Genomic DNA, 25,265 nt, shown 5'->3' with positions numbered 1-25,265 from the left:
TCAAAAGGATGAAATTTGATCTTGGCATGTGCATTTTAAATTGATTATTTATGCCTACTTGTATTATAGTGTATATATTTGCTAGATTGAATTCCAATTTTTTTATAATTTGCAAGAAATATGAATTTTTGGGCTTCTTCGACCAGTCGTGAGTATACACGACCAGTCGTCCTACGACCGGTCGGAGATACCCACGACCAGTCGTAGAACTCGGGTTTCACTTAAAATTGGGGATTTTTGCTTTCTTCCTCATTTCATCTTTCTTCTCCATGGAGCCGAGCTTCGACTTGTCGAACCCATCCTTTTTGTTCTTCAAGGTTAGTGTTCCAAATCACTTTTTCTTACTGATTTGTGTCTAGATGGTTTCCTTTTCTAGCTTGAAGCTTTCTATTTTGGATTTCATTGAGATTTGGGGTTTGGATTTTGAAAAATCTGTTTTGAGTAAACCCACTTCTCAATCCTTTGCAACTTCTTTATTCCTTGAAATCCTTGTTGCAAATGGCTTCTAGAGGTAGAAAAACTACTTCCCGTGGTCCTTCTTCTTCTTCCAGATCGACCGCTATCTCTAAACGTCATCTTCTTGTTCCCAATGATGATTCATCATATGTTAGGGACATTAGATTACTTAATGTTATTGTTGAACATCCTGTTGATGTTAATCATATTGCACCTTTTGACATCCTTCCTATGCTTGAAGCTGTAGGTTGGGTTAACTTATTACATTGGGGTGGGCCTGCATACCGGTCCATTGCCCAATCCATGTTTACATGTATTAGTGCTTTCTCACAGGATGATTTAACTTTCAAAATATCTACTAGAGAAGGGCCTTTTGACGTTGATCGTCATTTAATTCAGCCCTTATGGACATTCCTGTGAATGATGAGGGTATTCCTATCCATAACTTAACTGATAAACCCTCAATGGCTGAAAAACGCATGCTCACTAGAGATTTGTGCAACATGGATGTTCAATGGACTCAAAAAGGGAATGCGCTTCCCGCAAGGTATTTGTTACCCAAATACAGAATTCTCCACAAAATCTTAATGTGTAATCTGTATCCTCGTTTGGGTAATAAATCTGACTTGACTTCGTTTATGATTCGTGTTATCCATGCTATTTCTAATGGTACTCAGATTTGTTTACCATCCTTAATCTGTCATTTTATTCTTCAGTTTAGACTTCATCCTGGTCATAGTAACATTCCTTTTGCCTATTTAATGACTGTATTGGCTGCACATATGTTAGTCGATATGCCGGTTGATGAGCCACCAATCCATCATCTAATCTTCAACAATACTAATATCAATAAGATGAAGTTGGATCTGCTTCCTGAACAAGGTGGTGGTGGTGGTGGTGGTGGTGAAGAAGCTGGTGTTGACATTAATATGGATGACATTTTTGAGGAACTGGATTCTGACTCAGCAAATGATCCAGATTTTGAACCATCTGATGTTGATGCTCGTCTGAGTGCATTAGAGGAGAAAGTTGAGAATATAAATGTAAAAATGGAAAACATGTCTGTTGTTCATGATTTGCAATTCAAGTACATGCGCAAATGTCTTAGGCGCTTGAATAAAGGGATGCACCAACTTAATCCCTCTATTCCTGCTCCGTCATCAAGTTCTGGTTCTGAATAGTTTTTATGAGACTTCTGGTCTGTAATAACTTTATAACTTAGCACTTGGTTGACTGATTTTGAGTTGGATACTATCTATGTTTTATGCTGGATATTTATTCTATGTGATGCTATGCTGAGTATCTCTATCACTCTTTTGCTATACTCTCTTACCTCCTCATGTTTAGTCTCATATATTCCTTTATTTAGTTCTCCTTTGTCATATTGTGACAAAAAGGGGGAGAATGGTTTGTTCTTAATGATGTGATTGTGAGAGGAGTAGCATTGGTTATGTTACTCAGGGGGAGTAGGAGTATGTTTGAGCTTGTTGAATGAAATTGGTTGAATGTTGGATATTGAATATTGATTTGTAGGTATTAACCAGTTGTTTTACTTTTTGTTTATCTTGGTTATGTGTTTTGTCACTAATTTGACAAAGGGGGAGATTGTAAGTGCTATAGTTTATATCCCTGTCTGTTGTCAAATTTGTGGTGCCAAAATCACTGTTATATATAACTTGCATAAGTGAAGCTCTCTCAAGGATCAACATTCATAAACAAGCAAAGCTCATAAGACAAGACTCAAGTTGCAAGACTTCAAGAAGAGTTCAAGGCAGTTTGTACACTTTCAAGATTGAGATACATCAAGGTTTCAACTACATCAAGACTTCAAGGCTCATACTTCAAGGTCACTTGTTCCTTATGTTTCAATGTCCATACTTCATGGTTGAGGTTTGATTGACCATAGGTTGACCTTAGAAGTAGGTCATTTTGCATACATAAACCGAATATTTATTTTACATAAGTTTGGTCTGTTCTTCGACTAGTCCTAGGCCTTCTTCGACTAGTCCTAGAGTTGCTTCGACCAGTCTAAGAAATTCCTCGATCAGTCGTGAGTTTGTTACAAATTTCGGATGAAATCTGTTAGGCTTCGACTAGTCCAGGAATCTGTTCGACCAGTCATAAGAATAGTGTCGACTGCATCTACGACCAGTCAAAAATCTTCGACTCGAAATCCAGCGATATTTTATAAGTTCTTCGACCAGTCGAAAGAAACCTACGACCAGTCGTAGGTGACCTACGACCAGTCGAAGGAGACCTTCGAACAGTCGTAGAACGGTCAAAGCATATCCCGCCGGATTTTTCAAATATCTGTTATTGCTTCGACTAGTCGAAGAGCTCCTTAGACCAGTTGAAGACGTGATCTGCTCACCTATAAATAGTGTACGAATCTCAGAAGAAATTATCAAATTAAGTAATCCATTCAAGCCAATTTTTGTCGAACTTCTGAGAGATAATTCTGTGCTCGATCTAAGCTAAGTGTGCTTATTTAATATTCTCTTTCCTTAGCTTTATTTAATTGATTTTGTTTCAGCTATTCCAATCTAATTTGATAAGAGGAATTGTTATTCCCTTTCTTTGGAATCAAAATCAATTAAGGCAAGCCCTATTTGGTTTAATTTAAAATCTATTAGAATTAGAACCATTATAATTGAGTACTGGACATTGAACTTGGATATTCAATCATCTACTCTGATTTGGTTCTACCGGGCTGCTACATCGAAGGAGATAATTAGGTATTTTACATTTAATTGTAAATTCCTTTCTGTTTTGGTTTCTTTCAAGATTTACCAGAAAAATCTTGTTGTATTGGTTATCTGAGGAGAGCCAGGAAAACTCAGAAGTGGGATTTTTTAATTGTGTAAGCCCACAGACAAAGACACAATTGTAAAGGTTTTGGGTGAACCTGGGAAAACCTATTTTGTTAGTGAACGCTAATATCCCCTGTGTGAGGATATTAGGAGTGGAGTAGCATTTTGTGTGGCTGTTGTTTAACAGTTGGTGAACACACAGGCGAACCACTATAATCCCTTGTGTTGTGGTTGAATGGTTTATACTTCTAATCTTTAATTATTCTTTTGTGGGATGTATATATGGTGGTGAATGTTGTAATCATTTAATTCAAGCATTGTGAGAATGTTGTAATATTTTAGAATTTATTTTCTGCTATTCCTTTATCAGCTTGATATTTAATATCTTTTGAAAGTTGTTCCAGCAAGGTTGCCCTGCCATTTTTATGGTGTATGGCTGTCCCTAGAACAATACATTTGTGATTCAATTTATTTTAATTCAGTTTGTATTTATTTCTGTATTCCTCTTCGATTTGAGATTTGATACAAAGATCTTTCTAGAAATAAGGTTGTCCTACCATAAACTCTGGTTTTTGGTGTAAGGTTGTCTTTAGAACAACATTTGTATCAACCTCTCAAGATCTGAATTTTGAGGTTATTTTACTTTCCTGCATTGTGATTTACTTTGGCTATCATATTCTTTTTAATTCCGCTGTTATAAGTTTTATTTGGCATTGTCCTATTCACCCCCCCTCTAGGACATATAGCTTGGCCTTTTCAAACTTGACCTAAACCTAAACCTATAACCTGCACTTATAACCTAAACCTATAACCTAAACCTAAGCCTAAAACCTAAACCGAAACCTAAAACCGAAATGTATTCTCAAATCCTTAAACCTAAACCTACACCTAATCCTAATCTCAACTCCCTAACCTAAACTTGAAAACCCAAACCTAAACCCAATCTTAAACTCGAACCCGATTTCCTAAACCTAAACATTAACCTATACTCAATTCCCTAAACCTATAGCTTATAACCTAAACCTAAACCTAAACCTAAACCTAAAACCTATAACCTAAGCCTAAACCTAAAACCTAATGTATTCTCAGATCCATAAACCTAAACCTACACCTAATCCTAATCTCAACTCTCTAACCTAAACCTAAACCTAAACTTGAAAACCCAAACCTAAACCCGATCCCGATCCTGATCCCGAACCCGAACCCGATTTCCTAAACCTAAACCTTAACCTATTCTCAATTCCCTAAACCTATAGCTTATAACCTTAACCGAAACCTAAACCTATACCTTAACCTAGACCAAAACCTAAACCTATAACCTATAACCTAAAACCTAAATGTATTCTCAAATCCCTAAACCTAAACCTACACCTAATCCTAATCTCAACTCCCTAACCTAAACCTAAACCTAAACTTGAAAACCCAAACCTAAACCCAATCCCGAACCCGAACCCGATTTCATAAACATAAACATTAACCTATTCTCAATTCCCTAAACCTATAGCTTATAACTTAAACCTTAACCTAAACCTAAACCTAAACCTATAACCTATAACCTAAACCTAAACCTAAAGCCTAATGTATTCTCAAATCCCTAAACCTAAACCTACACCTAATCCTAATCTCAACTTCCAAACCAAAACCTAAACCTAAACTTGTAAACCCAAACCTAAACCCAATCCCGAACCCGAACCCGATTTCCTAAACCTAAATCTTAACCTATTCTCAATTCCATAAACCTATAGGTTATAACCAAAACCAAAACCTAAACCTAAAACTAATGTATTCTCAAATCCCTAAACCTAAACTTACACCTAATCCTAATCTCAACTCCCTAACCTAAACCTAAACGTAAACTTGAAAACCCAAACTTAAACCCGATCCCGAACCCGAACCCAATTTCCTAAACCTAAACATTAACCTATTCTCAATTCCCTAAACCTAAAGCTTATAACCTAAAGCTAAACCTTAACCGAAACCGAAACCTAAACCTATAACCTATAACCTAAACCTAAATCTAAAACCTAAATGTATTCTCAAATCCTTAAACTTAAACCTACACTTATAACTAATCTAAACTCCCTAACCTAAACCTAAACTTAAACTTGAAAACCCAAACCTAAACCCGATCCCGAACCCGAACCCGATTTCCTAAACCTAAACATTAACCTATTCTCAATTTCCTAAACTTATAGCTTATAACCTAAACCTAAACCTAAACGTATAACCTATAACCTAAACCTAAACCTAAAACCTAAATGTATTCTCAAATCCCTACGGGCTCATTTGGCTGGTCTAATTGGAAGGGATTGAATGGTATTGGAAGGGATTGAAAGTCAAATCCCGGGATTGGCCTGGCGTGCCAAACAGAGTCGGTGATCTGATCCCAATCCCACGGATCTTAAGACAATCCACTGATAAAACCATCATTACCTTTAGATCCCATCCAATCCACCCTAATCCTTTCAAATTTGCCTGGGACGTGTTTGGTTTGAGGGATTGGAAGGGATGAGAAGGTTTAATCCTGGGATTGGCCGAGCACGCCAAACAGACTGGATATAGCAATCCCATGGATCTCCAGACAATCCACTGACAACACCGTCATTACCTAGAAATCCATGCCATCCACCCTAATACCATTCAATCCCTCCCAATCCACCCATCCAAACGGGCCCTAAACCTAAACCTACACCTAATCCTAATCTTAACTGCCTTACCTAAACCTAAACCTAAACTTGAAAACCCAAACCTAAACCCAATCCCTAAACCGAACCTGATTTCCTAAACATAAACCTTAACCTATTCTCAATTCCCTAAACCTATAGCTTATAACCTAAACCTAAACCTAAACCTAAATCTATAACCTATAACCTAAACCTAAACCTGCACCTAATCCTAATCTCAACTCCCTAACCTAAACTTGAAAACCCAAACCTAAACTAGAACCTGAACCCAAACCCGATTTCCTAAACCTAAACCTTAACCTATTCTCAATTCCCTAAACCTTAACCTATAACCTAACCTAAACCTAAACCTACAACCTGCACTTATAACCTAAACCTATAACATAAACCTAAGCCTAAAACCTAAACCGAAACCTAAAACCGAAATGTATTCTCAAATCCTTAAACCTAAACCTACACCTAATCCTAATCTCAACTCCCTAACCTAAACTTAAACCTAAACTTGAAAACCCATACCTAAACCCGATCTCGAACCCGAACCCAATTTCCTAAACCTAAACCTTAACCTATTCTCAATTCCCTAAACCTATAGCCTATAACCTAAACCTAAACCTAAACCTAAACCTATAACTTATAACCTAAACCTAAACCTAAAACCTAATGTATTCTCAAATCTGTAAACCTAAACCTACACCTAATCCTAATCTTAACTCCCTAACCTAAATCTAAACCTAAACTTGAAAACCCAAACCTAAACCCGAACCCGATTTCCTAAACTTAAACCTTAACCTATTCTTAATTCCCTAAACCTATAGCTTATAACCTAAACCTAAACCTAAACCTAAACCTAAACCTAAACCTATAACCAATAACCCAAACCTAAACCTATAACCTAATGTACTCTCAAATCCCTAAACCTAAACCTACACCTAATCCTAATCTCAACTCCCTAACCTAAACCTAAACTTGAAAACCCAAACCTAAACCCGATCTTGAACCCGAACCCGATTTCCTAAATCTAAACCTTAGCCTATTCTCAATTCCCTAGACCTATAGCTTATAACCTAAGCCTAAACCTAAACCTCAACCTATAACCTATAACCTAAATCTAAATCTAAAACCTAATGTATTCTAAAATCCCTAAACCTAAACCTACACCTAATCCTAATCTCAACCCCTTAACCTAAACCTAAACCTGAACTTGAAAACCCAAACCTAAACCCGATCCCGAACCTGAACCTGATTTCCTAAACCTAAACCTTAGCCTATTCTCAATTCCCTAAACCTATAGCTTATAACCTAAACCTAAACCTAAACCTTAACCTAAACCTATAACCTGAACCTAAACCTAAAACCTAAATGTATTCTCAAATCCCTAAACCTGAACCTACGCCTAATCCTAATCTTAACTCCCTAACCTAAACTTAAACCTAAACTTGAAAACCCAAACCTGAACCCGAACCCGAACCCGATTTCCTAAACCTAAACATTAACCTATTCTCAATTCCTTAAACCCGTAGCTTATAACCTAAACCTTAACCTAAACCTAAACCTAAACCTAAACCTATAACCTATAACCTAAACCTAAACCTATAACCTAAATGTATTCTCAAATCCCTAAACCTAAACCTACACCTAATCCTAATCTCAACTCCCTAACCTAAACCTAAACCTAAACTTGAAATCCCAAACCTAAACCCAATCCCGAACCCGAACCCAATTTCCTAAACCTAAACCTTAACCTATTCTCAATTCCCTAAACCTTAACCTATAACCTAACCTAAACCTAAACCTATAACCTGCACTTATAACTTAAGCCTAAAACCTAAACCTATAACCTGCACTTATAACTTAAGCCTAAAACCTAAACCTAAGCCTAAAACCTAAACCTAAACCTAAAACCGAAATGTATTCTCAAATCTTTAAACCTAAACCTACACCTAATCCTAATCTCAACTCCCTAACCTAAACTTAAACCTAAACTTGAAAACCCAAATCTAAATCTTATCCCGAATCCGGACCCGATTTCCTAAACCAAAACCTTAACCTTAACCTATTCTCAATTCCTTAAAGCTATAACCTATATACTATAACCTATAACTAAAACCTAAACCTTAACCTAAACCTATAACCTAAACCTAAACCTTAACCTAAACCTAAACCAAAACCTATAACCTAAACCTTAACCTATAACCTATAACCTATAACCTAAACTTTTAACCTATAGCCTAAAACCTAAACCTAAACCTAAACCTAAACCTATAACCTAAACCTAAACCTAAAACCTAAATGTATTCTCAAATCCCTAAACCTAGACCTACACCTAATCCTAATATCAACTCCCTAACTTAAACCTAAACCTAAACTTGAAAACCCAAACCTAAACCCGATCCCAAACCCCAACCCGATTGCTGTAATAATGTAGCCCAATCACATGGCAAGAAACAAGAATGTATCCCTTTTAACACATGCCCCTTTTTACAATGCTTTAATTTTTGTTGTTGTTTCTATTAACTTGAATTGTAGGTCAATCACATGTCAACAAACAAGAATGTATCCCTTTTAACACATGCCCCTTTTTACAAAGCTTAAATTTTTGTTGTTGTTTCTATTAACTTGAATTGAAACACTTTTTTGCATTATTTGCTTGCATTAGTTTTATTTTAATGATCAGTTTTATTTTTAAAAAGTGTCCACTTTTTTGAAAAAAGTTTATGCAATTCTTCATTATTCTGAATTATAATGTTTTATTGGTTTAACATATTTTTTTTAGATGAAAGAAAAAAAGAAAATTGTTGTGATTTTTTTCCTTTTTTTTTTATTTATGATGTTAAACTTATATGTATTTATGCGTGGATGAATGTAATGTGGATAAGATTGTTTATGTTTAGATGGATGTAGTTTATGTTTGGATGAATGTAGTTTATGTTGGATTTACGTAGTTTGGGTTTAAATGGATATGAATGTGAATATGATGAAATATATTATATAACGTGTATATAAGGAAGAATACGACGAAATATATTGTAATAGGTGTATATTAACCCTCTCAAATTTGAAAATGTGCTTTGAATGCTTATAAGGGACGGTCCATGACAGTCCTTTTTAAGGACAATCCATGGCCATCCATTGGAGGCTCATAAGAGACGGTCCATGACAGTTCTTTTTAAGGACGGTCCATGGCTGTCCTTTGAAGGCTCATAAGATACGGTCCATGGCCGTCCTTTGAAGGCTCATAAGAGACGGTCCATGACAGTCCTTTTTAAGGACGGTCCATGGCCGTCCTTTGAAGGCTCATCAGAGAAAGTCTATGACAGTTCTTTTTAAGAACGATCCATGATCATCTTTTTAAAGGATGGTCGATGGTTGTCCTTTGAAGGCTCATAAGAGACGGTCCGTGACCGTCCTTTTTTCGTCAATAAGAATGACGATTTTCCACTGTCCTATAAGTAATACGATACGTCAAAATTTGACGACCCATGCGACAGTCCATGACCGTCCTTGTAAGCCCCGTATCCTAGACCGTACTGTTCCATAGGTTTCCGCGGTCTTCCCGGTTAAATTTCGGCAACCTTCGACCCTTAACCGGTATTTGCGCGCGACCTGGATTCTCGTACCGTCAACCCAAGTCGACTCAACCCAGGGCTTGTACCTTAGCGACCGCGTCGTCGCCGCGGTTCCGATGTCGCGACTCGCGCGCTGATGCGATGCTCTGGTTGGGAGATGTGGGCCAGCGTTCGGTACGAGGAAACGCCGCGCGTGAGAATTCCGAGGGAATCTCTACAAGGTGTCACATCAATCAATCAATCCCATCAATCCCATCATGTCAAGTACACATCACCTTTCACCATTTCCCAAGCAAGCCCCAAAAGTCAAAAGTTTCTTACAACCCATAACTCCTCTTACACCTTTTGCCAAAAAAAGTCAAAAAATGCTTCTTACACCCATCCCTCTCTCCCATCCATCACTCCATCACCCATCACTCTCTCTCTCTCTCTCTCCCTTACAAGTCTCTCTCTCATTCAAACTCTCTCATAGTAAAAATTCATACGTATGAGTCCTCCCATGGTGAGAAAATTGCATTTGTGAGGCCCACCTTTCCTACCCCTTCATCTCTTATCTCAACCATCCATTTCTCATCTTCCTCCATCAAAGAGGAGCAGAAGGAGCTAAGGAAGCCAAGGGAGCAAAAAGATCAAGCGGTGGGTGTTTTTATAGGGTAAATTTTGATGTTTTTAAGATGGGCCAAGTGAGGCCAACCGATCAATGGTTTGGATCTCACTTTGGACCCTAAGGTGTGGCCAATGGCCCACTTGGATCATCATGATCGTTCCATGATGGTGCCATTCTCCATGGACCCCATCATGATGTTTAGTTCCTTGTATGCTTAGGGTCATCTAGACCATCTATTTTAGTGGAGAAAGGATCTCCACCGTTGGATTTCAATTCCATGGACCCCACATGTAATGGGACCCACTTGATGTATGATTTAGTGCAAGGGAGGGCCCATAGTGCCGGGGTCCCTCCATCACGCGGATCTCATTCTCTATCTCTCTCTTCTATCTTTTCTTTTCCTTATTTTCTTTATCTTGCTATGATTGTGTGGCCCACTTGAATGGACCCCACCATGAAGTATGTATTTTGTTTAAGCTATTTATAAGTGGGGCCCACCTTATATGTGTAGTACCCACACCATCCATCAGTAGTGGCCCACCTGAACAGGCCCACCTCAAATGGCCAGACCGTCCAGCGTCCCTGGACGCTGGACGTTTAAATGGGAAAACACAAATATCAGCTTTTGTCCCAAGCTTTGGGGTGGCCCACTTATGTAGGCCTCACCTTGATGTATGTATTAAATCCACACCATCCATTCCTTTCCCAAGTCCCTTTTAGGCGTTGACCCGAAAAATGGAATCAATCAGACCTTTGGGCAGGCCATACTATAGTAAATGGTGGTTTTCACCATTGGAATCTTCCTTGATTGTGTGTATGCTGAAACATGCCCAATATTGGGCTTGTTTTGCTTGTCGTGAGGCATGGGGAGCTATTTGATGGAGTAGATCTGCGAGAGGTGGACCCCACCTGTAAAATCCTCATAATATCATTGAAATCAAAAAAATAAAATAAATAAGAACCCATGCATGCAGCAGCTGCTGCTGTTGTCAGCGTTGCAGCAGGCAGTGTGGGCCCCACATTGATGTTTGTACACCATCTAAACCGTTCATAGGGTGGGCCACCCCCTGACGTGGGCCCACCCCAAAAATCAGCCAGATCCAAGACTCAGGTGGCCCACACCGTAAGAAACAGTGGGATTAGACCTCTACTTTTGAAATCTTTTTGGGGTCCACAGAAGTTTTGGATCAGGGTGAAATTTGTTTTCACCCTTCATCTAGGCCCATGGGACCTTATCAGCGGGTTGGATGGCATAGAAACAATATGGTGGGCCCCACATGGAGCCCACAGTGATGTAAGTGTTTTATCTTCACCATCCGCCTGGACGGTGGAGCCCTGTGATACGTGGAGCCCACTGTGTGGGTGAGTGCATGTGTGTGTATGCGTGCGTGTGTTGTGTGCGTGTGTGTGTGTGTATTTATATATATATATATATATATAATATTATATTATATATAATATCATATGTATTGTATATATATATATATATATTATATTATATTATATCATATTTAATATAATATTGGTGGGAGGCCCACCTCAGTTTGCTTGTGGCCTGTGATTGAGGCCCACCTTGATATAGATGCAAGGCCCATTTAATGCATTAGGGGCCCATGGGTCGAGGCCCATTAAGATGTAATGGGGCCAATGGGTTGAGGCCCACTTGATGTACATATGGGGCCCAATTGGTGTGGCCCATTTGATACTCATAAGGCCCATGAGATTAGGCCCATTAATGCATTCTAAGGCCCACGGGTTATGGCCAATTGCAATGCACATAGGGCCCATTGGTGCGGCCCAATGATGTAGCCCACTTGATGAATATAAGGCCCATATGATATGGCCCATTTGACGTATTTAAGGCCCAATGGGATGTACCTAAGGTCCATTGCAATGTACGATCCCGATATGGGTTATGTAATGATGTTTACATCGGGCTGTACCTTGAGAGCAATGGCGGTTTGACGTCCGCATTGCAAGTATAGTGTTGGTTAAATGTCCGCATTATGACTTTCCCTAGGGCCCATTGTTAAGCTTGTACGTGTTATGTGTAAGCCGTCTAGGCCCATCTTCGTTATGCACATCATCCATTCTATATAACATGTTTAGTTCCATGATTCATGATCATATGCATCATACGTATGCTTGATATGAGAAATGACTGATCATAGCATAGCCTTCGGGCAGATTGTTTAGGGGCTCCCGTACAGGGGGTGTTGCCCTACATGAGCGCACGATACGCGCAGGATTGCTGCATGACTGAATAGTGTGATTCATGCATTCGCATTGTGTGGTATGGTTACTGTACGCCCTAACGACATCAGGGCCGTAGCCTCCACAGACGTATCGTGGTTGGCAGGATTGGATACCGGAAATACTGTTCTACATGGGGTGCGATAGATATCCCTGGGTGAAAGTCCCTAAACCCTTATGGTACCAGGAGGTTGCTCCAACGTCTAGACCGAGTGGATGCATGAGCGCTGAGTGCCGATTACCAGACGGTTGCGCTTTCCACTGTGTCGTGGTCGGTTGGAAGGGGGTGCGGCCTTACCCGCCCGAGAGTAGGGGGCAATGCTAGGCTGAGTCTGACCAGCTCGAGGAATGGGTCCGCTATTGACGAGCCGAGCCCGATTTTGGCAGGCGGATAGTGAGGTCTTTTCCACTCACCTTATTGCGCGCGATGGGGTGGCAATCTGGCTTGGAGTGTACTAGACCCCAGTGATATTCCAGATTTTGAGCTATATCGATATGTGGACTTAGATGAGGATTTGTATGCTTGAGTTGCATTTCGCATTGCATGGCCTTGGTATGGCCGACATCATTCTTTGCACCGCATGGCCTTGGTATGGCTATGGTATTTTTGGCATTCATCAGCATGTTCCGCATTACTCTGATACTGTATGGCTGTATTACCACCTTGAGCATACACTTTCACCACCCTCTAAGCTTTCCATAAGCTTATGCACGACCGTTGCGTGCAGGTGACATAGGATCGTAGCAGCGCTGAGGCTGGGGCGCGTAGCTGATCTTTTGGAGCTTTTGGTCTATCATCATTGTATTTCCCTTATGCTCATTGTACTTGTAAAGTTTTTTATTATAGTGGAAATGTGATGGAGTTTTTGGTTGTTGTTTGTGGGTTATGCCTTTGGTTATGCTTATTACGAATCAAACCGATGTTGAAAATCCTCCTTGTAGCATCCCAGGATCGGAACCTGGCGAATGGGCGCTAGGAGCCGAGAATGGGGTTCTACGGAGGCTGTTGGCGCCAGATTCGGCGATCGGGAATTTTGTGAGCCCGGTTTCCGAGTTTGGGGCGTGACAGTCCTTTTTGGTCATTTGAGACGGTTTTGGACCATCCTTTTTTTGTTATTTTGGCATAGTGTGGGGCAACATTCACATGGACCCCACTATGACGTATGGTTTTTATCTGCACCGTCCATCCAGCATCTGGGGTCTGGACGCTGGACCTTTTCAAAATAAATAATAATAATAATAATAATATATTATACATAACTGCCATATCGGAGGCAGCAAGTTCTGTGAGACCCACGTTGATGTATGGGTCTTACCCACACCCTCCAGATGACTAGACAATGGGACCAACCTTGATATATATATTTTATATCTGCACTATCCATTTGGATGGTGCACTACTGTGGGACGCACCGAGATGTATTCATTATTCCACACCGTCCATCCAGACGGTGCTATGGGACACTGGATGAAGTGAAAACACAAACATCAGCTTTATCAAAGCTGGTGGGTCCCGCACGTGTGAACCCACCTATCATATATATTTTTTAATTCATGTCTTCCACCATCTAGGGATCTGGACAGTGGAGCCTACCTATGATGTATGTGTTTTACTCTCACGCCGTCCATCCGTTTCTGGCATGGGACATGGGGTTTACCTTGATGAAGATGTTGTATCCAGTCCGTCCGGTCCGTGGGACGTGGGGCGACCGTAATTTATGTGTTGTATATTCATATCGTCCATCCACATGGCTCCCACGTAATGTACGTTTTTGATCCAAATCGTCCATCTGATGGGGCCCATTTGGAATGTGCAGGGCCACCCCATCTGATTTGTATGAGGCCCATGTGTAAGGCCCAATCTGAATTGTATGAGGCCCATGTGTAAGGCCCAATCTGATTTGTATAAGGCCCTTACGTGAGGCCCAATATCATGTATTTACATCCCATTTGGCGAGGCGTTGTGGTGTATTTATGGCCCATTTGACGAGGCCCATTATGGTGTATTTATGGCCCATTTGGCAAGGCCCATTGTGGTGTATTTGTGGTCCATTTGGAATGTGCAGGACCCAACTTAATGTGATGTATTTATGGCCAATTGTGATGAATATGTGGCGCATGTGATGAGGCCCATTATGATGTATATGTGGCCCATGAGTGAGGCCCGATGTGTTGTATATGAGACCCATGAGTAAGGCCCGACATGTAGTATATAAAGCCCCTGTGAGCGGCCCATTATGATGTATATTAGGCCCGTGTGATCGGCCATTGTGATGTATATTAGGGCCGTGTGAGCGAGCTATTGTGATGTGTATTAAGCTCATGAGATGTGGCCGATTGCGATGTGTAAGGCCCATGTGATGCGGGCCATTGTGATGTAATTGAGACCCAGATATCAGGCCCAATGTAATGTATATGAGGCTCATATAGTGAGGCCCGATGTGATGTATATATGGCCCTTGAGTGAGGCCCATTGTGATATATGTTAGGCCCTTGTGTGTGGCCATGGGCCCACTATATGTTTGGCCCTATGAGGGCCACTCCTTGGGAGTAATGTTGGTTGAATGTCCACATCGATGGGCAATGATGGTTGAATGTCCACATTATGACCTTTCCTTAGGCCTTGTTAAGCCCATTCTCATTGATGCCGATTATCGATGTTGATTATCGGTGCCGATTAACGAGGCCAATTATCGATGTTGATTATCGGTGTCAATTATTGATGCTGTATCGGTGCCGATTATTGATGTGGATTATTGGTGTCGATTATCGATGCTGATGATCGGTGTCGATTATCGATACTGGTTATTGGTGTCGTTATCAAGGCCGATGCTGATCATTGATACCGATTATCGAGGTTGATTATCGATGTTGATTATTGGTGCTAGTTATTGATACCGATTATGAATATGTGACAACATAGCATCATGATACATGCCCATATGCATCATCTACATGTTTGTTATGAGATGTGGTTGACCATTGCATATGTCATAGGACAGGTTGTTCATGGGACTCCCTGATAGGCGAAGTCATCCCGCATGAGCGCACACTATGTGCAAGATTAATGCATGATTGAACTGTGTAACTCATGTATCTTGCATTTTGTGATATGACTACTGTACACCCTAGCGATATTAAGGTCGTAGCCACCACATGCATATCTTGGATGGCCAGATGGGACACTGAAATGTTTGGTTCGATCATCTGAACACATTGAATGTCCGTGGGTGAAAGTCCATAAACATTCATGGCCAGGAGTCACTCCAATGTCTAGACCGAGTGGATATACATGAGCGCTTGAGTACCGAATACCAGTAAGCCGCGTCTCCCACTATGTCGTGATCAGTTGGAAGGGGGTGTGGCCTTATCCACCCGAGTGAGGGGGCTGTAAGATAGGCTGAGTTTGACCAACTCTCAAATGAGTTTATTATCAACGAGCTGGGTAAGCATTTGTATACTGCTAGCAGACATGTAGTGAGGTCTTTTCCACTTGCATAGTTGTACGGTTAGGGAGATGGCAACCAGTGTGGAGTGTACTAGATCCCTATGATGATCCCAGAGATGTACGGTACTGATATGTGGACTTACTGACTAAGAGTTGCATACTCAGTATTATACTCATTCATTCATTCATCTACTATCTACTCGGGCTGGTGGTGTGCAACTAATTGTTATGTATACCTTCGTAATGACAAGATTTTGGTTTAGGCGTGTGACCAACCTGAGATCAGGAGTTTACCACATTGAGTCTCTCTATCCAAATTTAGGTATGGGACCTGTTTGGATAAAAGTCCCTTGTGATGGACCCCATAGTTTGCGACACTACATACTATCATCCTGACTTCACACTCTAACTTGGTCATTTCATTCGCATCATATATTGCAACATGTTTCTACATTGCTCTGATATTGCATACTTGGCACTTACCTTGTACACACACTTACACCACCCTCTAAGCTTTCTATAAGCTTATGCATGATAAATGCATGCAGGTGGTGTTAGGTCGTAGCAGCATTGAGCTTAGAGCGTGCAGCTGTCTTTTGGAGCTTTGATTTTTGATATATATATATATTTCCTTTTAGCACTGTATTCAACCGTTTATATTAGTGGATATGTGATGATGATGTTGCCTTGTGATTTGGGTAAACCTATGATTATGCTTCTTACGAGATAAATGTACGTTAGAAAATCCTCCTTGTAGGATCCTAGGATCAGAATCTGCCGTATGGACGCTGGAAGCCGAGAATAGGGTACTACAGAGGCCGTCAGTGTTGGATTCGGTGATCAAGAATTTTGTGAGCCCAGTTTCTGAGTTTGGGGCATGACAGTTATGCTGTTAATAGTCGAGCATATCGCGTTCTTAATCAAAGAATAGGAGTGATTCAGAAATCTATTAATGTTGTAATTGATGATCACCTGATCACACCCACACTAAGTCAAGATAATAATTAAGTTAATTTAGTTGATATACCTTACTCTTCATCAAAATTAGTTGATACTAAACTAAGATTAGTCAAAGACCATCCGACTGATCTAATACTTGGTAACCCTAACACTGGTGTACAAACTAGAAAACAATTAGAAAATATTTGTAATTATGTCATTTCACTTCCCAAATTGAACCAACCAATATAAATGAATCACTTACTGATAAAAGTTGGATATTGGTTATACTAGAAGAGTTAAATCAATTCGTCAGAAATGATGTGTGGTACTTGGTTCCTAGACTTTTTGATAAACATGTAATTAGAACCAAATGAATTTTTAAAAATAAAACTGATGAATTAGGTAACATTATCAGAAATAAGGCTGACTGGTTGTACAAGAGTACACGCAAATAGAAGGCATTGATTACGATGAAACCTTTGCACCAGTTGTTTGCCTTGAATCCATAAAATTATTTATTTCGATTGCATGTTATATGAAATTCAAAATATATCAAATGAATGTTAAAAGTGTATTTTTAAATGGTGAATTACATGAGGAGGTTTATGTTGAACAACTTAAAGGTTTTGAGGACCGTAAATCTCTAAATCATGTATACCACCTTAAGAAGGTACTTTATGTTTTGAAATAATCTCTCAAAGCATGGTATGAAAATTTAACTATATCTTAGTCATAACTTCAGTATGGGTAGCGTTGATAAAACTTTATTCATCAAGAAATATAACGATCATATATTAATAGTACAGATCTATGTTGACGATATAATTTATGGATCTACATGCTCTAACTTATCTATTGAGTTTGTAGATTTGATGAAATCCAAATTTGAAATGAGTATGGTTGGAGAATTTAACTACTTTCTTGGATTACAAGTTAAGCAACATGAAGATGGTATATTCATTTCACAAACCAAATACGCCTTAAATCTTATAAAAAGGTTTGAATTTGAGAATGGAAAGAAGTTTAATACTCTAATGTGTACAACTCTTAAACTCTCAAAAGATGAATCAAGTAAAAGTATAGACACCCGTTTATATCAGAGTATGATTCATAGTCTCTTATACTTAACTGCTAGTAGACCTGATATTGCATTTAGTGTTGAAATATGTGCTTGATATTAATCAAATCCTAAAGAATCTCATCTAATTGTTGTTAAGAGGATAATCAGATATGTCGCAAGTTCAGCCACATGATACATCCATATAAATTGTCGGATATACTGATGCAGACTGGGCTAAAAATATTGACGATAGAAAATCTACCAGCAGTGGATGTTTCTCCGTAGGGAACTACTTAGTTTCTTGGTTCAGTAAGAAACAAAACTTTATATCACTCTTAACTGCTAAAGCTGAATATATTGTAGCCTGTAATGCCTGCACTTAACTCATTTGGATGAAAAGAATGTTAGTCGATTATGGCATTGCGCAAGATATAATGACATTGTATCGTGATAATTCAAGTGCAATTAACATTTTAAAAAAAATTCAATCCAACATTCACGTATAAAACATATTGATATTAGATACCATTATATTCGAGAACTTGTTGAAGATAAGAGTGTTGTATTATAATATATTCAAACTAAAAACCAACTCGCTGACATTTTGACCAAATCGCTCGACAGGAGTAGATTTTCAAATTTAAAGAATGCTATTGGTTTGTGTGTTATTAATTAAGTATTTATGCATTTATTTGTTTCTTGTTTATAATTAATTAAATGCATATAATACTAATAATTTAATGCCAAAATTAAATAATAATAATATATAAAAAAATCATTTTTTGGGTTCTTCGATGGGTTGTGGATGTACTCGACCAATTGATGTAACAGCCCAAGATTTCACAGCCAGAGTTTGTACTCGTGCCCGAGAAAATCGGGTGTTAATAATGTATAAACTCGATGCATTAATATCGCACCCTATTTTTTTCTTCATTTAGATCACATCCAGATACATTTCTGAAGGTAGCATTCACAAAGATGAGATAAACTGTATTGATTATATTTCATCAGAGTAAAGGAATAATCCAAGGCCTTCGCAATGGAAGCTTATTACATTCATCAACTTCGCAACGAAAGTATAAAACTAAGTAAATAAACTATCTTTGTATTCTTTCGGTGTAGTCTTCTACAGGAAGCTGATCCTCTAAGTCTTCAATCAGTACGTTACCTACAATATTTGTACGGTTGGGTTGCCCTACTCATAGTGATAATTATCCTTTAAGATTAAGAGTAATTCAAGAGATTCATAAAAGTGATGTAGATGTTCTGATATGTCAAGTAATCCACACTACAAGAGGTATCAATGCACACTCAATCTATATGAGACGCATGCCTAGCAAAGTATATGTGGTGTATCACTCATAGTGATCACCACAACGTGGAATTCGATTAAAGTTATCCGACTCAACCCGCATCTCATTTTACAGATATTTGAAGGCGTGTCCCACGCTTAACATGGTTTTACACAATTATTCTAAGACAGCCACAACATATGAACCAGGTGAATATGCCCCCAGAGATTAGAGCGACTATTTGTGAAAACCAACCCCCCATAACTAGGAATTGATGTGCTGCGTATACAAAATGTCTCATGTACACCAACCATAACACCATCTTTCATGCCCCAAACTTGGAAACCGGGCTCATAAAATTCCAGATCGCTGAATCCAGTGCCGACAGCCTCCGTAGTACCCCATTCTTAGCTCCCAGCATCTATACAGTAAGTTTCGATCCTGGGATCCTACAAGGAGGATTTCAAACATGATTTTGATTTAGTATAAACATAACCATAAGCATTACCCACGAACAATAACCACAAGAGTACCATCACAAAATCCACTATGATAAAAAACTTTGAGTACAAGGCATACGAAAGGGAAATATAATATAATGAAAGTAACAAAAACTTCAGAAGCTCGGCTGCACGCTCTAACTACGACAAGGCTAAGGCTACGTCCTGGCGTCACCTGCACGCATCAATCGTGCATAAGCTTATAGAAAGCTTAGAGGGTGGTGTAAGTGTGTGTATGTAATATAAGCGTGATCAGAATGCAAGGTCAGAGAAATGCGGAATCATACTGATGAGTATATGAATGCAATCAGCCATACCAAGGTTATGCGGTGCAGAATATAAATGCTATCGGCCATATCAAGGCCATGCAATGCATAATGCAAGTCAAGCATGCCAATCTACATCCATATATCAATGCAACTCCTCACTAGAACATTAAATCAGTACGGTTCTCAGTCTGGATAATCACTGGGGTTTAGCACACTCCAAATGGCACTGCCGCTCTCCAAGCCACATAGTTTAAGTGAGCATAAGAAACTTCACTATTCGCCTGGCCAATAGTCTGCCAATACCTATCCGGCACGTCGATAGCGAACCCATTCATGAGTTGGTCAAACCTAGCCTAGTATTGCCCCCTACTCTCGGGCGAGTAAGGCCACACCCCTTTCCAACTAACTACGACACAGTGGAAGACGCGGCCTCTTGGTATTCGGCCCTGATGCGCTCATATATCCACTTGGTCTCGATACTGGAGTCATCCTCTGGTATCATCAGGTTCAGGGATTTTCATTCAGGGACATCTATAGTGCCCTGATGCTAGAAACAGTATTTTCAGTATCTAACCCGGCCACCCACGATGTGTTTGTGGAGGCTATGGCCCTGATGTCGCTAAGGCATATGCAAGTGCATGAATCACTCTACCAAACATGCAACAATCCTGCGCGTACTACGCGCTCATGTGAGGCAACTCCGCCTATCAGGGAGCCCATAAACAATCTACCCGAAGGCATATGCTATGATCGATCACTCCTCACATCAGGCATACATATAATGCGTATGATCATGAATCATGGATCTATAGTAAACATGTTATGTGGTGTTGGGCTCTGTTCATAACGAAGATGGGCCTAGATGGCCTACATATTACAAGTATGGGTTTATTAATGGGCCCTTAGGAGAGTGATAATGTGGACATTTAACCAACATTATCCATAAAATGTGGACGTCAAACCATCATTGCTCCCAAGGCGGTGCCCGCCATAAACATTATTACATATACCATGGTAGAATCACACATTGTGATTGACCTCATGTATATCCCATTGGGCCTTAACCCATGACAACAAATACACCTAATGGCTGTATCACATGGGCCTCGTATATATTAAAGTGGGCCTCAACGAATGGGTCATGACTACATCAGGATGGGCCTCCTCAAATGGGCTTTATATATGTCAAGGCGGGCCCCAACAATGGGCCACAAATACATCAAGATGGGCCTAATCACATGGGCCTCATTTATATCCAAGTGGGCCTCAACATCGGGTCTCATATATCACATTGAGCCTAATCAAATGGCCCGAAACAATGGGCCGAATCAACTGGGGCCAAGTCGAATGGGCAGAGTCGAATGGGCCGAGTTGAGTGGGTCGAATCAAATATGTCGAGTCAAATGGCCGAGTTGAATGGGCCGAGTCAAATGGGACCCAAATACACCATACTGGGCTTCTCAACAAGTGGGCCGCACTACTTGAGCTGCACCATCCATCCTTCTATAGAGATCATTTTAGAGCATTATCCAAACAACGAACCAGATCATAAGATCATCTGGTCCAAACCATAAACAATAGTGGTGTAATGATCTTCCACGATTAAATTCCAATGGGCCCACCATGGAATTTATTTTCCATCCAGTCCGTGCATAATGTCACAAAGATCTGGATATAGAGAAAAATAAATATCATATTTGTTTAAAACTTCCATGACCCAAAAAGGTTTTTAATGGTAGGCGATCAACTCCACTATTTCTATAGTGTGGTCCACCAGATAACTGGATCGGTTAACCCGAGAAACATGGATTTACGTGTCGCCCCAGGGCCGCTACTGAAAACGCATTACGTCCACGATATTTAATTGATCGCTAGAGGAGTGATTCCCAACTTAGTACTTCCATGAAGGAGTAATTCTTAATCTACGTAAGGTTAAGAATATCGAGACACCTGTCTAACTCTTAAGGTAAAAGAGACGAGTGACGATAACTAACTCGAATAAGAGGCGAATGACGAAGGTCAACTCAAACGTGAGGAGAGTGGTTAAGGGCGTCTCATGAGTGACAATAACCAGCTCGAATAAGAGGCGAGTGACCAAGGCCAACTCGAACATGAGGAGAGTGGTTAAGGCCATCTCATAATGATTTAAAGGCAAGAGCAATGCTCGCATCCATAGCCTCATATAAACTTAAGAAGGCTCTCTGCCATGGATGTTATGTAAAAATCTTAAAGGGTTAACAATTAATGAAATCAATTTAAAATGAAAACAGAAAGAGAGTAATAGAAATTTGAGAATAGGTAAAAGGCATGTAAAGGATACGTGTAAAGGCAAGATAAAAAAACATCAACTCAATTAAGGTAAAAGGCATAAGAAAATAACATGAAGGTATAAAAGGACAGGATATATATATATATATATCAACTTAAATTAACGTAAACTTAAAGGATAAAAACCCTCACCTCGAACTCGACTCAAACTTGGCCTAGACTCAGTCCAGGGATCCAGCAAGTCAGCTCGGTACACAATCTCCCTCTCTCTCTTTCTTTCTTTCCTTTCCTTCCTTTTCTCTTTTCTTTCTCTCTCTTTTCCTTCTTTCTTTCTTTCTTTCTTTCTTTTCTCTTTCCTTTTCTTTCTTTTTTTCTTTTCCTTTCCTTTCTTTTCTTTCTTTCTTTCTTCCTTCCTTCCTTTCTTTCTTTCTTTCTTCTCTTTTCCTCTCTCTCTCTCTCTCTCTCTCTCTCTCTCTCTCTCTCTCTCTCTCTCTCTCTCTCTCCTCTCAAACCGGACGGTTGGTTTTATAGGTAGGAGAGACTTACGCAGAATGAGAATCATGGATGCCTCTTGCGTAGCTTCTGTTTATGCAAGGTAACTTAAGCAGCAGAACGAAATTTGCGTGTGAAAGAGGTGAAGTGGTCAGCGGTCCTCACCTTAGATCCTTTCGAGCGGCCTTCGCTGGAATGGTCGGTTTTGGCTTGTGTTCCATCTAGATGGTTTGGATTTTCCATATAATCAAAGGTGGTGGGCCACAACTTCGACCAACAGACAGGATCTGTTTCCGTTGCGGACGCGGTCTGATTTTCGTTCTTTGTGGGGGTTAGTGGGGTCCACTTCAATCATCCCTTTAGGCCATCAACTCCCTCCTTCTGGTTTCCATATTAGCTTTCGATCATGGGCCCAATTTTGAAATAGATTCGGGCTTTGAATGGGCCGCACCATCAACCGACATAGCTATAGTTACCTGTCACTGCGAGCTCGTGTTTGTGCATGTGTACACATGACCATCATGGTTTTGGTCGATTTCCCTTCCTGGTCATGGTTGACGGCTCAGATCATCCATCCGAATGATGGTTGTGGGCCACCGTCATCACAGCGGACGATCGTCCGCTGATGGAAGTCCATTTCCTTCTCTATGACGAAACTCATCGGGCCAACCAGTTTTGACCGGGAGTTTCCGTCCTGCGCACTGCAGTTGTACGTGCAGGTTGTGCACAGGCGTCACAGGTGGGGTCCACAGAGATGTCTTCAAGTGAATCCACACCGTCCATTCATTTTTTCATATAAATTTAAGGGGTTGAGCCCAAATTTGAAGCATGTCTACTGATCAAGTGGCCTCAAATTTAATGGTTGGTGACTAATCTTGTCATTTGGGTCACTTATACACTGATATAAGGGATGAAATTCGGTGTGAACGGATAATTTATGATTCCTAAGCATGCTCTAAAATTTCATGCAAATAGGATAGCAGGAACTACATGATCTAGAATTCAGGGTTTAGGTTAATGGCATTTTCGTAATTAGTGTTGATCTAAGAGTTTCATGAAATCTAATGGGTCTACATGGTTGTAGGAATGTTTCTAAGTAATTCTTATAAAAGAGCTTATGCATAAATCATCATGGATGAAGGGTTATTTGATGATTTAGTTGATGGAATGAACACGTATTAAACTATGTAATCAACAGTTGAATGACTTGATTGATGGGTGGGAATTGTTCTCAAGGGTTAGATTCATGTTAGGAGACAGATGCAAGGTTAGGATAACTAGATTGGTATTGTACACATGTACGTATTATGTTACATTTAATGGTAACGCTCGAGGACTTTTGATGCTCGGGTATCGAAAAGCTCGGGGCATTATAGTTGAACCCTCGACAAGTCGAGTACGCTGCTTGACCAGTCGAGGACCGTGGGATTCCTCTTCTAAAAAGTGAAAAATCATGTTTTTCTTTCATTTTCATCATCTTCTTTGACTCGCCGCTGGCCCTCTTGTCAAACCCATCTTCAAATCTTGCTTGTAAGTGATTATTTTCCTATTTCTTTCAAGATTTGAGTACTCCCTTGTTGATTCCAAACCCTTTTTTATATGAGATTTGTGAAAAATCTGATATTTTCACAATCACACTTCTCTCTTTAATTATTTCTTGAGCAAACATTAAATGAAGCATCGTACTAAACGTATGACTACACAAAAAACTCATGGTAGTTCGTCATATAGGCTGACTTCATCCAATGTGAGAACCCTAAGGGGTTTCGAAGAAAATTCGGACCAAATTGGGTATTTCAACTCAACAGACAAAATTATTGGGCATAGTGTAAATGTTGATCACATTGCTCCATTCAATCTTATTCCTTTGCTTTCTAATGTCAGTTGGGGAGGCATTTTGGCTTGGGGCGGCGAAGCTTACCATTTCATTGCACAATACATGTATGCATTACTTTGTAAAGTGTCCTAAGAAAATCTAACATTTACAATTAAATTTGTGGAAGAGGACTTTACTGTAGACCACTATCTAATTTCAACCTTAATTGGGATTGCTATTGCAGATGATGGAATTCCTCTTGACAATCTAACTGATAGAATATCTCACATAGAATGGCTAGCGGTTACACACAAATTGTGTCGATTTAATGCAGAATGGTAGTCGGGTAATGTGTTGCGTGTTAATCAAATGCTGCCTCAATTTCGAGTTCTTCTCCGTATCTTTATATCCAATGTGTATACTCGATCAGGGAATAAGTCAGAACTTACTCCCTTTATAGCTAATATTATTCACTTTATTATTTCTGGGGTACAAGTATGTCTTCCTTCTCTTATTTGTATTTGCTTGCCTCCAAATGCAGAGGTTCGTAAGTAATAACCTATGAATACAGGGTCGATCCCATAGGGAGATAATTCAAAAGAATGAAAAAATCAAATGCAAAACTAAGTGAGTAATGGAAACTAAACGGATGATTTGATTTTGAAGGTTTTGAATGTATGGAATTCAATTAATTTGAAAACAACACCCAAGCTTCAAAGTTCCACACATAGGTTAATGTTCCATAAGTCATGATGACTTTGATAACACAATTAGGATTTGAGCACTATGGTTAGCCTAATCA

The sequence above is a fragment of the Magnolia sinica genome, chromosome 6 (genome assembly GCF_029962835.1).
Source record: "Magnolia sinica isolate HGM2019 chromosome 6, MsV1, whole genome shotgun sequence".
In the NCBI taxonomy this organism is placed as follows: Eukaryota; Viridiplantae; Streptophyta; class Magnoliopsida; order Magnoliales; family Magnoliaceae; genus Magnolia; species Magnolia sinica.
The sequence above is the reverse complement of the archived record's forward strand: the minus strand, read 5'-3'. Positions refer to the sequence as shown.